This window comes from Ictidomys tridecemlineatus, chromosome 1 (genome assembly GCF_052094955.1).
Source record: "Ictidomys tridecemlineatus isolate mIctTri1 chromosome 1, mIctTri1.hap1, whole genome shotgun sequence".
Classification (NCBI taxonomy): domain Eukaryota; kingdom Metazoa; phylum Chordata; class Mammalia; order Rodentia; family Sciuridae; genus Ictidomys; species Ictidomys tridecemlineatus.
In genome coordinates this window covers 260,545,087-260,559,045 of record NC_135477.1, presented here as the reverse complement: position 1 = coordinate 260,559,045, position 13,959 = coordinate 260,545,087, and positions in this window count along the sequence as shown.

Genomic DNA, 13,959 nt, shown 5'->3' with positions numbered 1-13,959 from the left:
GCATTTGTGGGCATGTAAGGAGACATGTGTGTGGGCATGTGAGTGGGCATGTGAGTGGGCATGTGAGCGGGCATGTGAGTGGGCATGTGAGTGGGCATGTGTGTGGGCATGTGTGTGGGCATGTGTGTGGGCATGTGAGGAGACGTGTGTGGGCATGTGAGTTAGCATGTGAGTGGGCATGTGAGTGGGCATGTGAGTGGGCATGTGAGTGGGCATGTGAGCAGACATGTGAGCGGGCATGTGAGTGGGCATGTGTGTGGGCATGTGTGTGGGCCTGTGAGCGGGCATGTGTGTGGGCATGTGAGCGGGCATGTGAGCGGGCATGTGAGCGGGCATGTGAGCGGGCATGTGTGTGGGCATGTGAGCGGGCATGTGTGTGGGCATGTGAGTGGGCATGTGAGCAGACATGTGTGCGGGCATGCGAGTGGGCATGCGAGTGGGCATGTGTGTGGGCATGTGAGTGGACATGTGAGTGGGCATGTGTGTGGGCATGTGTGTGGGCATGTAAGGAGACATGTGTGTGGGCATGTGAGTGGGCATGTGAGTGGGCATGTGAGCGGGCATGTGAGCGGGCATGTGAGTGGGCATGTGAGTGGACATGTGAGTGGGCATGTGAGTGGGCATGTGAGTGGGCATGTGTGTGGGCATGTGAGTGGGCATGTGAGCAGACATGTGAGCGGGCATGTGAGTGGGCATGTGTGTGGGCATGTGTGTGGGCCTGTGAGCGGGCATGTGTGTGGGCATGTGAGTGGGCATGTGAGCGGGCATGTGAGCGGGCATGTGAGCGGGCATGTGAGCGGGCATGTGTGTGGGCATGTGAGCGGGCATGTGTGTGGGCATGTGAGTGGGCACGTGAGCAGACATGTGTGCGGGCATGTGAGTGGGCATGTGAGTGGGCATGTGTGTGGGCATGTGTGTGGGCATGTGAGTGGGCATGTGAGTGGGCATGTGAGTGGGCATGTGAGTGGACATGTGAGTGGGCATGTGTGTGGGCATGTGTGTGGGCATGTAAGGAGACATGTGTGTGGGCATGTGAGTGGGCATGTGAGTGGGCATGTGAGCGGGCATGTGAGTGGGCATGTGTGTGGGCATGTGAGTGGACATGTGAGCGGACATGTGTGTGGGCATGTGAGTGGGCATGTGTGTGGGCATGTGTGTGGGCATGTGTGTGGGCATGTGAGGAGACGTGTGTGGGCATGTGAGTGAGCATGTGAGTGGGCATGTGAGTGGGCATGTGTGTGGGCATGTGAGTGGGCATGTGAGCAGACATGTGAGCGGGCATGTGAGCGGGCATGCGTGTGGGCATGTGTGTGGGCATGTGAGTGGGCATGTGAGTGGGCATGTGTGTGGGCATGTGAGCGGGCATGTGTGTGGGCATGTGTGTGGGCCTGTGAGCGGGCATGTGTGTGGGCATGTGAGTGGGCATGTGAGTGGGCATGTGAGCGGACATGTGTGTGGGCATGTGAGCGGACATGTGAGTGGGCATGTGAGTGGACATGTGAGCGGGCATGTGAGTGGGCATGTGAGTGGGCATGTGTGTGGGCATGTGTGTGGGCATGTGAGTGGGCATGTGAGTGGGCATGTGTGTGGGCATGTGTGTGGGCATGTGAGTGGGCATGTGAGTGGGCATGTGTGTGGGCATGTGAGCGGGCATGTGAGCGGGCATGTGAGTGGACATGTGAGTGGGCATGTGAGTGGACATGTGAGTGGGCATGTGTGTGGGCTTGTGTGTGGGCCTGTGAGCGGGCATGTGTGCGGGCATGTGTGCGGGCATGTGTGCGGGCATGTGAGCGGACATGTGTGTGGGCATGTGAGTGGACATGTGAGTGGGCATGTGAGTGGACATGTGAGCGGGCATGTGAGTGGGCATGTGAGTGGGCATGTGCGTCTGTCCCTGGAGGGAGTGTGCAGAAACAAGAGAGACCTTCCAAGAGACACCAGAGCTGGTTCTAGTTGTGGGAGAGATGGGGGGCCATGCATATGGTGTCTGAATCATCCCAGTAGAGGTCAGCTTTTTCTCCTAGACAAACCTAGTGTCCAGTTTCTCAGTCAAACACTAGCGTAGGCCTTGCTGGGTAGGGGTTTTATAGGTGTGGTTGACATGTGAGATCAGTTGACTTTTAGTGGATCATCCACATTGATCTGTGTGACCCTGATCTATTCAGTTAAGAGGCATTGATAGCAGAGCTGAGGCTTCTGGGAGGAAGGAGATTATATTGGACAGCCACAGCAGGTCCTACTAGAGTCCCCAGCCTACCTGATGGCCCTCAGAGTCCAGATGCACTGGCCGTCCATGCTGGAGCGAGGGGATTCTTTTTAGTATGTGTCTCTGTTTACCTGTCCTTCTCTCTCCACCTATATTTCTACATCCTCATATCTCCTACTGGTTCTGTTTCTCTGTTGAAACCAAACTGATGCAGATTTGGGTGTCAGAAGTGGTTCTAGAGGAACAGAATTTTAAAGATGAGTTTTATGAGTTGGTTTTGGAATTGGAAAGGCATCTGAGAGATTTTCCACTAGTTAAGGGATCGTGGGTAGGCATGGTGTGAAGTGCAACCATCATGCATGGTATCTTGTCGATGCTCACTAAAGATGCTCATAGGAGGTACTGGACTGAGCCAGGTGTGGTGGTACACACTTGTAATACCTGAAGCTTGGGAGGCTGAGGCAGGAGGATCGCGACTTCAAAGCCAGCCTCAGCAATTTAGTAAAGCCCTAAGCAACTCAGTGAGACCCTGCCTCAAAATAAAATATATGGGGGGGGATGGCTGGATATGTGGCTCAGTGGCCAAGTGTCTCTGAGTTCAATCCTTGGCCCAAAAAAAAAAAAAAAAAAAAGAAAGAGAGCAAATAAGAGGTAAGCAACTGTGAGTCTTTCATTAGAAGACTTCAGTCAAATTGGGCATGTGATAGCCTGACTGCTGTAAACTGTGCTGAGGCCACAGGAGGAAGCCCGAGCCTGGCTCTGGGAGACGTCCTGACAGTCTCTGCATTCTTCCTTGGAAACCTCTGTATCCCTCTAGCTACAGAGCTGAGATTCTGAAAATCAAACTCAAAAGCTCATTTTGTGAGCCGCTGAAATACGACAGTTTGAATTCTCAGCAGGTTTGAATTCTCGAGGGGTCTGCTGTCAAAGTGAGGGCACCGTGGACAAGGAAGGGGACCTATAACTGGAGGGAGGGCGTATGAGGAGATCCAGACGAGGCTGGGACACAGAGGCAGAGAAGGGAGTGACGTGGCCACAGGGCGCCATGACCTACCCCACTGGGAGCTGGGAGAGGCAGGAGGCGCCTCCTGAGAGCCCTCTGAGGGACCATGGACTGGCCACAGGTGGTCCTGGACTCCTGCCCTTGGTCTGGAGGCCACCCTCCTGGTCTGTGGCAGCGGCAGCCGCAGTGCTTGGTAACAAGCACACATCCACTGTCCTCCCCAGGCGTGACGTGGGGACCCTGCCCTGGGGCCGGGGACTTTCTGATGGCTTGCTGTGGACTTCTGACCGTCACTCGGGTCTTGGTCTGCAGTCTGTGTGTCAGGGAACAGTCTGCACGCTCAAGGCCTTTCTGTCAGGCTCATTCCACGGAGGCTGTGGCTTGTGCCTGTGGAGGCAGGTGATAGTCCCCGTAGGTACATACCCCATTTCCCTTGTGCACGTAGCTCTCAGTGGACACTGGGGTACGTCCACTGGTGAGGTCCAACTTCGAATCCTCTGAGATACATACTCAGAGGTGGAATTGTCAGCTCAGATAATACTAAGGTTTCTAACTTTTTGGGACTGAACTCAGGGGCACTCGACCACCGAGGCACATCCCAGCCCTGTTTTGTATTTTACTTGGAGACAGGGTCTCACTGAGTGCTTAGTGCCTCACCTTGCTGAGGCTGGTTTTGAACTTGCGATCCTCCTGCCTGAGCCTCTGGCTGCTGGGATTTCAGGCCTGGGACGCCATGCCTGGCTTGTTTTCCACTTTTTGAGGAAATGCACATCATTCTCTCTTAGGTTGCCTTCAGTAGAGTTACGTCCAGTTCTTGGCTGCCTGGTCTCTGCAGCCCTTGCTCCTGGTCTTTTCTGGCTTCGCTTTCCTGCGTGCTGCCCTTGCTTTGGCTCTGAGTGAAGCCATGTGCTTGGCCTGGCATGCGTGCCCACGGGGAAGCCCAGGTGCCCTCCGTGGAGACCTACCTCTGGCCTGCTCCCAGGGCACAGGGGTGGGCCGGCAGGCCTCATGTGGTTGTGTGGGACGGGCTTGGGGTGAGTGGGCTTGAGGACTCGCTGTTCTGCCTCGGTGTCTCTGCGGGTCATCAGCGAGTCCCTTTGCTGCTGCCTAAAGTGTGTGCCTTTGACTTCATGGCCATAGCCCAAGTTGACCTTTAAGAGCAGGCCAGTTCCAGCTTCATTTTACCTGGACTGTGGCCAGAACCACCTGGGGTACTGAAGGCCAGCCTCTGTCCCCCAGAGTCGTTTCTACTCCAGCCAACCTGGACACTGAGGGGCAGGTCACCTAGGAACCCTGAATGCACTTAATATGTTCGTGTTCTGTTCTTTAAAAACAATTTATTTACCTTTTATTTATTTATTTTTATTTGTTCTTTTTAGTTATATGTGACATACGTGTAGCCTAACTTCCTGTTCTTGTAGTCATACATAATGTGGAGTTATACTGGTCGAGTATTCATGTATGCACATGGGAAGTTGCTTCCAGTTCATTCTACTGCCTTTGGTGAACCTCTGCTCCTTCCCCACAGAACCTATTGTGAGTCAGCAACCGCATATCAGAGAGGACATTCTGCCTTTGGTTTTTGGGGATTGGCTTATTTCACATAGCATGAAAATCTCCAGTTCCATCCATTTACTGGTAAATGTCATAAATCCATTCTTTTTTAAGGTGAGTAACTCTCCATAAATCCATTCTTTTTTAAGGTGAGTAACTCTCCATTGAGTATGTATACCACATTTTATTCATCCATTCATCTATTGAAGGGCATCTAGGTTAGTTCCACAGCTAAGCTGTTGTGAATTGAGCTGCTATGAACATTGATGTGGCTGCAACTCTGTAGTGTGCTGATTTTAAGTCCTTTGGATATAGACCTAGGAGTGGGATAACTGAACTCCAATCCAACTTTTCTAAGGAATCTCCATACTGCTTCCCAAAGGGGTTGCACAAATTTGCAGTCCCACATGCAATGTATGAGTGTATCTATTTCCACCACATCCTTGCCCACATTTATTATAATTTGTATTCTTTTTTTTTAAGAGAGAGTGAGAGAGGGGAGGGAGAGAGAGAGAGAGAGAGAGAGAGAGAGAGAGAGAGAGAGAGAGAGAGAGAGAGAATTTTTAATATTTATTTTTTAGTTCTCGGCGGACACAACATCTTTGTTGGTATGTGGTGCTGAGGATCGAACCCGGGCCGCATGCATGCCAGGCGAGCGCGCTACCGCTTGAGCCACATCCCCAGCCCCGAATTTGTATTCTTAATAATTGCCATTCTGACGGAGGTGAGATGAAATCTCAGTGTAGTTCTAATTTTCATTTCTGTAACTGCTAGTGATGCTGAACATTTTTCATATATTTGTTGACCAATTGTATTCTTTCTTCTATGAAGTGTCTGCTTAGTTCCTTACCCCGTTTATTGATTAGGTTATTCGGATTTGGGGTGTTATTTGTGTTCTTTATATATCCTGGAGATTAATGATATATCTGAGGTGCAGGTAGCAACGATTTTCTCCCATTCTGTAGGTTCTCTCTTCACGTTCTTGATTGTTTCCTTTGCTGTGAAGAAGCTTTTTAGTTTGACACAATCCCACTTATTGATTCTTGATTTCACCTTCTTGTGCTTTAGGAGTCTTATTGAGGAATTTGTTTGTTGTGCCCACATGATGAAGATTTGAGCCCACTCCTAGTAGGTGCAGAGTCTGTGGTCTAACACCGAGGTCCTTGATCCACTTTGAGTTGAGTGCAGGCTGAGAGACAGGGGTCTAATTTCATTTTATTACATACAGATTTCCAGTTTTCTCAGCACCATTTGTTGAAGAGGCTATCTTTTTTTTCCCCAATGTGTGTTTATGGTACCTTTTTTTGGTGTTGTATGAGATAAATGTTTTTATGTGGGTGTGTCTCTGTATCTTGTATTTGGTTCCATTGGACTTCATGTCTGTTTTGGTGCCAATACCATGCTGTTTTTGCTACTCTAGCTCTGTAGTATAATTTAAGGTCTTGTACTGTGAAGCCTCCTGCTTCATATTTTTCTTGTTGAGGATTGCTTTGACTATTCTGGGCTACTTATTTTCCCAAATGAATTTCATGATTGCTTTGTCTATTTCTAAGAAGACTATCATCAGATCCTTAATAGGAATTGCATTAAACCTGTAAAGCATTTTTGGTTGTACAGCCATTATTAATATTACCAATATTAATGTTAATTCTGCCTGTTCAAGAACATGGGAGATCTTTCCATATTCCTAAGGTCTTCTTCAATTTCTGTAGTTTTCATTGTAGAGGTCGTTCACCTCTTTTGTTAGATCGAGTCCCAAATATTTTATTTTCCTTGACGCTGTCCTGAACGGGATGGTTTTCCTAATTTCCCTTTCAGTGTATTCATTACTGAGGTATAGGAATGGAATTGATTTATGGGTGTCAATTTTATATCCTGCTACTTTGCCAAATTCATTTATGAGTTTAGACATTTTCTGGTGGAGATTTTTGGGTTTCCAAAGTATAGAATCATGTCATCAGCAAATAGGGACAGTTTGATCTCTTCTTTTCCTATTTGTACCCCTTTAATTTCTTCCTTCTGTTTAATTGCTCTGGTAGAGTTTCCAGGACTCTGTTGAATAGAAGAAAGAGACATCTTTTTTTTTTCTGAACTCACTTATTTTAAAAAATCATTCCCTTGCACAAAGAGGTGTCTCGTGGCATTTGTGAATTTAATAATTTGAAATAATAATAAACTCAGGGGAAGTTGCGAATACAATGTATCATCTTCGCCTCTTTTCTGTGGCCACAATGAATGACAGACTGGGTAACTGATAATGGAGGGAGGCCTCCTGGGCTCTTGGTCCCGTGGCCTGGGAAGTCCAGGGCACAGTGTGGGCCTCTGCAGCTAGTTTGGGGATCAGGTGTCTGCACGAAAACTTTGGGGCACATTTGAACCATAGGCACAGATGTTCCTCTGCCCTTCACCCAGCTCACCCCAATGGTCAAAGCCATGGTTTCCACAGGTTCTCCTCCTGTGAGCGGGGCCTTCCTGTGGCCACAGCCGAAGTCCTGCCCACCCCCTGAGAGGAGGCTTTCTGAAGGTGCCTGTTTGAGGGGTTTCCCTCCCTTCAGAGCTTGACACTGTCCCTTGGGTGTCACTCTAGTGTCACAGCCGTTCAGTCAGCGTCACCAGGCCTCCTAGAACTAAGCAAAGCCATTCCAGCCTCACAGAGAACACAGTGAGAGGATTCTGATGGTTTGGGTTCCTGCCCGGGGCGGGAGGGGATTTCAGGAGTGGAGAGGGACTTCCATCTCTTATCTGGAGAAGAGGCAAGGTCTCCTTCTTCAGGGGCGTACGGAGGTGGTTCTGAATCCCTGCACGGCGGAGGCTTTTAGGAAAACCACAGTCCGTGAGTGGGAATCTGGAAAACCTGGCACCTGTGGTGGGCCTATGGCCTCGACTGCAAGGAGGAAGCCGTGTCTCTTTGCAGATGGAGCCCAGCTCACCCAACGCCTGGGCAGCCACGTCCAGCCCGACTGCACTGGGGCCACCGCATGGGGAGGAAATGCAGGGCTGTTCAGGAGAACCCCACCCGCCCTGCGGCCCCTCCCAGGCTCTGAGCTCTGGGCAGGGCGGGGCCAAGGCATGTCTTGAAGGAGCAGGGGGGCTGCCACCATGGCTGGCCCACAGCGGGGACAGTGCATGCTGTTTGTTGGTGCATTTCCTGTTGTTCAGAGTGGTGACTGAGACGCTTCTGTCGTTGCAGTGACTCAAGATGCACAAGTGAGCTCAGAGAACTTTCCTATGTGGCCTTCTACGTACAAGGAGATCCAAATCCTTCCAGTCTGGGATTTTCCAAGGTGAACTCCCAAGCTTTGTCTGCAGACGTTTCTGAAAAAGAAAAGACACAAAAAGAAGTTAATGTCTACCCAGCGCAGCGCCCCCATCGGAGTGCCCGCGAGCCTCCCCAGGCCTGGTGCTGGGCGGAGGTCCGGCCGGAAGCCACCCCACGTCCGCTTGCGCCGGCTCCCCATTTCTCATTAACTGGGACCCGTTATCAGGGTGTGACCTTTGCCAGGAGCAAAAGTGCTGATCCCTGCACAACTGTAAATGAGGAGAAGGTGGAATCTTCCCTCCTGCCAATTACGAGGCGGTAATTGCCGTGTAATGAAGTTAATGTTTGGTGGAATTTACAGCCTGATATTAAGCTTCCTCTGCACACTCTCCTCTTACTTCTTCTTGTCACCCAGATTTTTTTAACAACAAAGGAAACAGGACAATACGTGAGGGCTCATTAATTCTCTTTGGTTTTTATTCCCCCGGCTCTCTGCTGTCCCCCTCCTGGAGGTTAAACAAGAGGCTGGTCTCAGGCCTTTCCATAAACTCTGGTTCACGGGAGGGTGAAAGCTGGGCCCCTCACAGAAGCCTGGGAGCCTCCCCTTTCACTTTCCAACAGCCTTTCAACTGCCCGGGGTTTTATGGCCTTCTTGATCACCCATTACACAACCAGGGACAATGGACCTACCGCTTAAATGACCAGGCCTCAAATTTGCCTTGATTTTCCAGAGCGCAGCACAGCGACCCTGTCTCCGCAGTTGGGAGGCCTGATGGCGGGAGTGAGGCCAAGTGGACCTGGAAAGACTCACTTGGGGGACTACGCTCCACTCCCTGACCTGTCCCCACCTGTCCTGACCCCACGCCTGCTAGCACTCCACCTGACTGGGCGCTGAAGGGAGCTCTGTCCCTGTGGAGGGGAGGGGTCTTTAAACCAGTGGCCTCAGGCTCCAGGGCAGATAAAAAATAAGCCTGGACTCAGCAGCTGGAAGCTGCAGGGAGTAGGATCTGCCCAGTTCTGTTCTCCTCTGAGGACTGGGTCCTGCAGATGCGAGGCTCTGCAGGGGAACTCCTGCCTCAGTAGAAGACACTTTCCCCCTCTGTTTGGCACCCGTGGAAATGGCTCTACTCTGCACTCATTTCTCTGTGTGAAATGAAGGAAAGTGTGGTGATAAAAACTAAGGACAGTTGAAATATTATTTCCAATGCAAAGAAGATGATTCTGGCAGAAAAAAAAAATGGTGAACACAACTGATGTGAAAAATACGCTTCCCAGCAACTTCCTGGTTCGTGACTCCTTTACTCGGCCTGCGAAGGACTGGCTTGGATATTTTACCTGTTCCCTTTTTCCAGGACATCCGTGCTGTTATAGTGGCTGGCAGTAAGTGCCTTCTGTCCCTGCACACCTGGGAGGCGTCAGGGACTTCCAGGGCAGCAGGTGCAGAGAAGGAAACAGCCCCAAAGAGACCAACGAGGGCAGCAAAGCCAGCCTTGCCCACTGCTGGGCCTCGCCTGCAGCAATGCAGACCTGGTGCTCCCAACAAATGCCTCTTCTCCACGTCTGGAGGCCGGAGTGGGAGGTCAGTCATCCTGGGGCCGTGCCCCTGGAGGTTCCAGGGGAGGTTCCTCTGCCCCAGCCTTGCCGGTGGCTGGGATCTGGTCCTGGGCTCAGAGATGTGGCACCCTGGCCTCTGCCTCTGCTGTCCCAGGGCCTGCCTCCTGGGTGCCTCTGCCTGGCTTCCCTCCTTTCTCTATGAGGACACCAGTTGGGGGAACCCCATCCTCATCCAGCATGACCTCTTGGTAACTAATTGTCTTTGCACACATCCAATTCCCAAGTAGGCCACGTTCGCAGGCACCAGGGCTTAGGACTTGAACAGACCTTCCTGAGCTCACCGAGCAACCCACATCAGCAACAAGACGCAAGACACTGTGACTTCTCTCAGGAAGCCTCCTCCTGCCCAGGCCCACCCTGGAGCCCCAGGCTTCTGGCAGCTCCCAGCACCATGAGCTCTTGTCCCTGTGCAGAGCCCTCTCTATCCTGAGGCTCGCCAGGCCCTGAGATGCCTCACACAGAAAAGTGGTGCCTTGCGGCATGTGCAGAGACAGGCCCGGGCACCAATCGGTGTTGGGAAGAACGGAGAAACACAATGGCTCTGTCTGGGGACCTTTTATTCTAAAAGGAAACATTAAGGTAAAGATGATGACAACCACATAGTAAAGACTGTTAGCAAGACTACCTCCTTCTTCCTTCCATTTCCCACTCATGGCTTAAATTACTGTGCTTGATGGAAAGCCTTCATCCACCTGAAGTAGAAGGCCTGGCCGTGTGAGGGTGGAGCTTATGAGCAGTATCATTTCTTTTGTGGTATGAAGGGAAAAACAGCTTGACCACAGCTGGAGCCCATGAATTCCAGTTTCCACCAAATGGATGTTTTCTGGGGTGGTTCTGCCAAGTGGGAATATGGCATTCCGTCGTGTCTCGAGGCGACAGTGACCCACAGTGACAATGATGAAATCTCCAGTGCGCGTTACTCTGGAAAATGTGTCGACCTCTGGAAGAAATGGAATAATTCAAGTCATTCTGCCTTGAATCCAGGGAAAAGAGGAGACTGGTTCCTCCCTGTTGTTTGCCATGGGAGCCTGTGCCTAATTCCTGCAGTTGTCACTCTTGGATTCTCCTGTGGAAGGAGCTTCTCAGACTCTCTGGGTGCACAGCAGGGAGACGGCACACTAGGCTCCACGGTCGGGGTCCACAGGCCAGCTGGCATGGCCTGAGCTGAATTGAACCAGGCAGCTCGTGCGGGCTCCGGGCCCCCAGGCCAAGTGCAGCCTGCACGTCTGGGCTACGGTTCTGCCTGCAGCCAAGGAGTCTGTGTTTTGATTTCGAGGGTCTTGACAAAGTGCTTGGCCTGCGGTGTCCTGAGGCTTTGGGGGTGGACGTGCTCATGCAGTGCTTCTCGCAGGGCCAGAGGGCCCGGTGTCCTTCTGACTTCCTCCCTGGGGTGGGGCTCAGGGCAGCTGGACTGCACTGCCTGCCGAGCCTTGGGCCCTGTGGCTTCCGTGGCCTTCCGCCCCAGGGTGCCCTGGGCCCTGGCCTCCCGCGGTAGTGCCTCTGCCCAGGGTCCCGTGGCAGATGAGCATGTTTCTCGTAGTGCAGTTCCACCTCCAGTCTTGCCACCTATCAGGGAGTGGGGTGGACTTGTCTATTGGCCTGTCCTGCCAAACAGCGGGGGCAGGTGAGAAGCAGGAAGCTTGGGTCAGCCCGAGGCCTCACATGCTGGTTAGGTGCGCTGCTTCAGAGCCACGCCAGCCCTCGGGGCCTTATCTGGAACCTCTCGGCTCACGGCAGAGTGAGAGGCTGGGGTAGAGGGTCAGGAGAGCAGGCAGGGTAGCTTCGTTTCTATGGAAACTGCTTCTCCGCGGCCAGGCCTCAGTTCCTGGCATGTGTCTGCACCTGTTGAACTAATTTGCAGAGAACATGTGGTCAGACCTGCTCCTGGGTCCGTCTCTACCACGGGGAGCTCCTCTGCAGCATTTGACTTAGATCTAAAGTGATCTAAGTCACCAAAGGTAGCAGGGCTGCATCCCCACCAACCTGAGCCTCGGCAACCCTGGCACCTTCCATGGGGCTAAAGGACTGGTCATAGGGCAGAGTCCTCAGCTCGTCCTCTGGAGATTTAATTCAAGAAACTGTGCTGACTCAGCTCTACCTATCAACTACCCTGCGTCAGACTGCATCCGGCATCATGGGCAAATGTAAGGTGGGCAGGGTTGGCCAGACACAGTGCAGCCCACTCCGCAGCCAGCGGCATCGGTATGGAAAGCCGAGGGTGTCCACGGAGGACAGCCTAGGTGGGGCGCAGGGGCCTTAAGGGCAGTACCACAAGCAGCACTGGGCTTACTAAGGACTACCTGGGCGCCACTGGGGGCTCTGGGGAGATCCCCAGGGAAGCTGGTGCTTCAGGAAGACTGGCTGGGAGCAGGGAGCAATGGAAGGTCATGTTCAACTCCCATAGGAGAACTGCTGACCCCCAGCCCAACTCTGAGCCTGTAGGTGCTCGAAGCAGCTGCCACCTGCTCTTCTCCTGGGTCAGGAAGTCGAGGGACATGTGGCCACATGCTCCTGCACGGCGACGGGGGGATACCATCTGTCATTTCAGAGCCCCATCTCAGGGATGTCCCAGGTGCGGAACAAGGGCCCAGCGGAAGGGCTTCTACCCACAGGGGGAGTTCCATCTCCAGGCTTATCTCCCCCCCCACAGGTGCCATCTCTTCCCGTGGTGGCTGAGGACCAGAGGCGCTTCTTCACAAGCCGTCAGGACACTGGGCAGGCTCCACAGCCACACCAGCGCTCGCCCCTCATGCAGGGAGTGGGGGGCTCCTCAGAGCCTGCTGCAGGACAGCAGAGTCCCAGGCTGACGTCGGCTCTGGCTCGTTCCCAGCTTGGGTTCTCACCGGAGCCTGGGCGGCCTGGCTCTGTAACAGGCACCGGGAACCGAGCTGGCGTCAGAGCCCTGCCCTGGCTAGAGGTCAGATGGCAGGAGTGAACACGCCTGCCCTGCCCTTGCCCTGGTCACTGGGTCTCTGTATGGCTTGGCCCTCTAGGAGCTAGCACCTAAAGGGCCCGAGAGGGCCTACTGGGGACCCTCAGGTGAGCTGCTCAGGGGTCCATGACAGACACCAGAAGAATGTCCCCCAAGGAGCACCTTTGTTGTGGCCACAGTGACTGCAGAGCAGGTGGGAGCCCTCTCCAGCACCTGCCACCAGACCTGACCCAGGCAGCTGGACGCTCCCTGGGAGCTGGGCTCCTGAGGGCCCTGGTGTGGGGGTACCAGGAGGCTCCACTAGCCCCGCTCCAGGAAGGAGCCCCGACCCACTGCTGCTTCAGGGACCCCAGCACTGCTACACAGGTGCCGTGCACTCTTTCCCGTCCCCTCCGGCTGGCTGCCGGGTTGGCATGGTGTGGCTTGGCTGTCAGGTGCTAGCTCTCACAGGGACTTCCTGCCCAATCTGCGTACTCCTCACTTCACCCTGCGATTGCTCCCTGTCCTTGGGCTTCACCTCCAGTGGTTGCTGCTTACAGTCCAGGCCTGTAGCGTGCATCATGGGAAAAAAGCAGGGGCTTAGGTCCACGGTGACAGACCCTCCAAAACCAGACGTGGCATGGCCAACGGATGCAGCCCCCAGGTGCTGGTGAGCGCGTGGGTGGAGAGGTCAGGGGTCCTGGATGGGGAAAGGTTGGGGGTGCTCCCTGGCATACCTGCCCTGAGTAGCCCCTCATCCCAAGCCCCATCAGGACGCGTGGCTGTGGTCCCTGACACCAGAGGTGGTGTGACCACTGCGGGCTGAGGCAGGGGTCAGGGAGGCCATGACCCAGCACCACAGCCTGGGGCTTGACCAACGGGGACTTGTTGCCTCAAAGCTCTGGAGGCTGGAATTCCGGGATCCTTCACCCTCTGAGGCCTCTCGCTCCACAGCCTGGGGACATCTCCCTGTGTCCTCATGCAGTCCTTCTACACGTGTCTGTGCCCTGGCCTCTGCCTGACCCTGGCCTCTGCCTTACCCTGGCCTCTGCTTTACCCTAGCCTCTGCCTTGGCCTGGCCTCCTAAAGCTCTCTCCCACCCGATTCCTCCACTTGCCCTCCTCTCTGCATGTCAGATCTGAAGGCCATCACACTGCTTGAGCAGCAAACACATTGTTTTACTCAGTTTTTTGCTTCTGTGACGAAAAGACCTGTAAAACACAAGTCAAAGAGGAAAAGTTATTCAGGACTCCCATAGACAGCCAGCTCCATCCTTCGGGGCTCGCGGTGACGCAGGACATCACGGCAGAAGAGTGGTGGGGGAAATCGGCTCAGGACATCACAGCAGGAGCAGACAAGCTGTGAGCCCCCCAGGCACACCCCGGACCCCCTCCTCCAGCCACACCCCACCT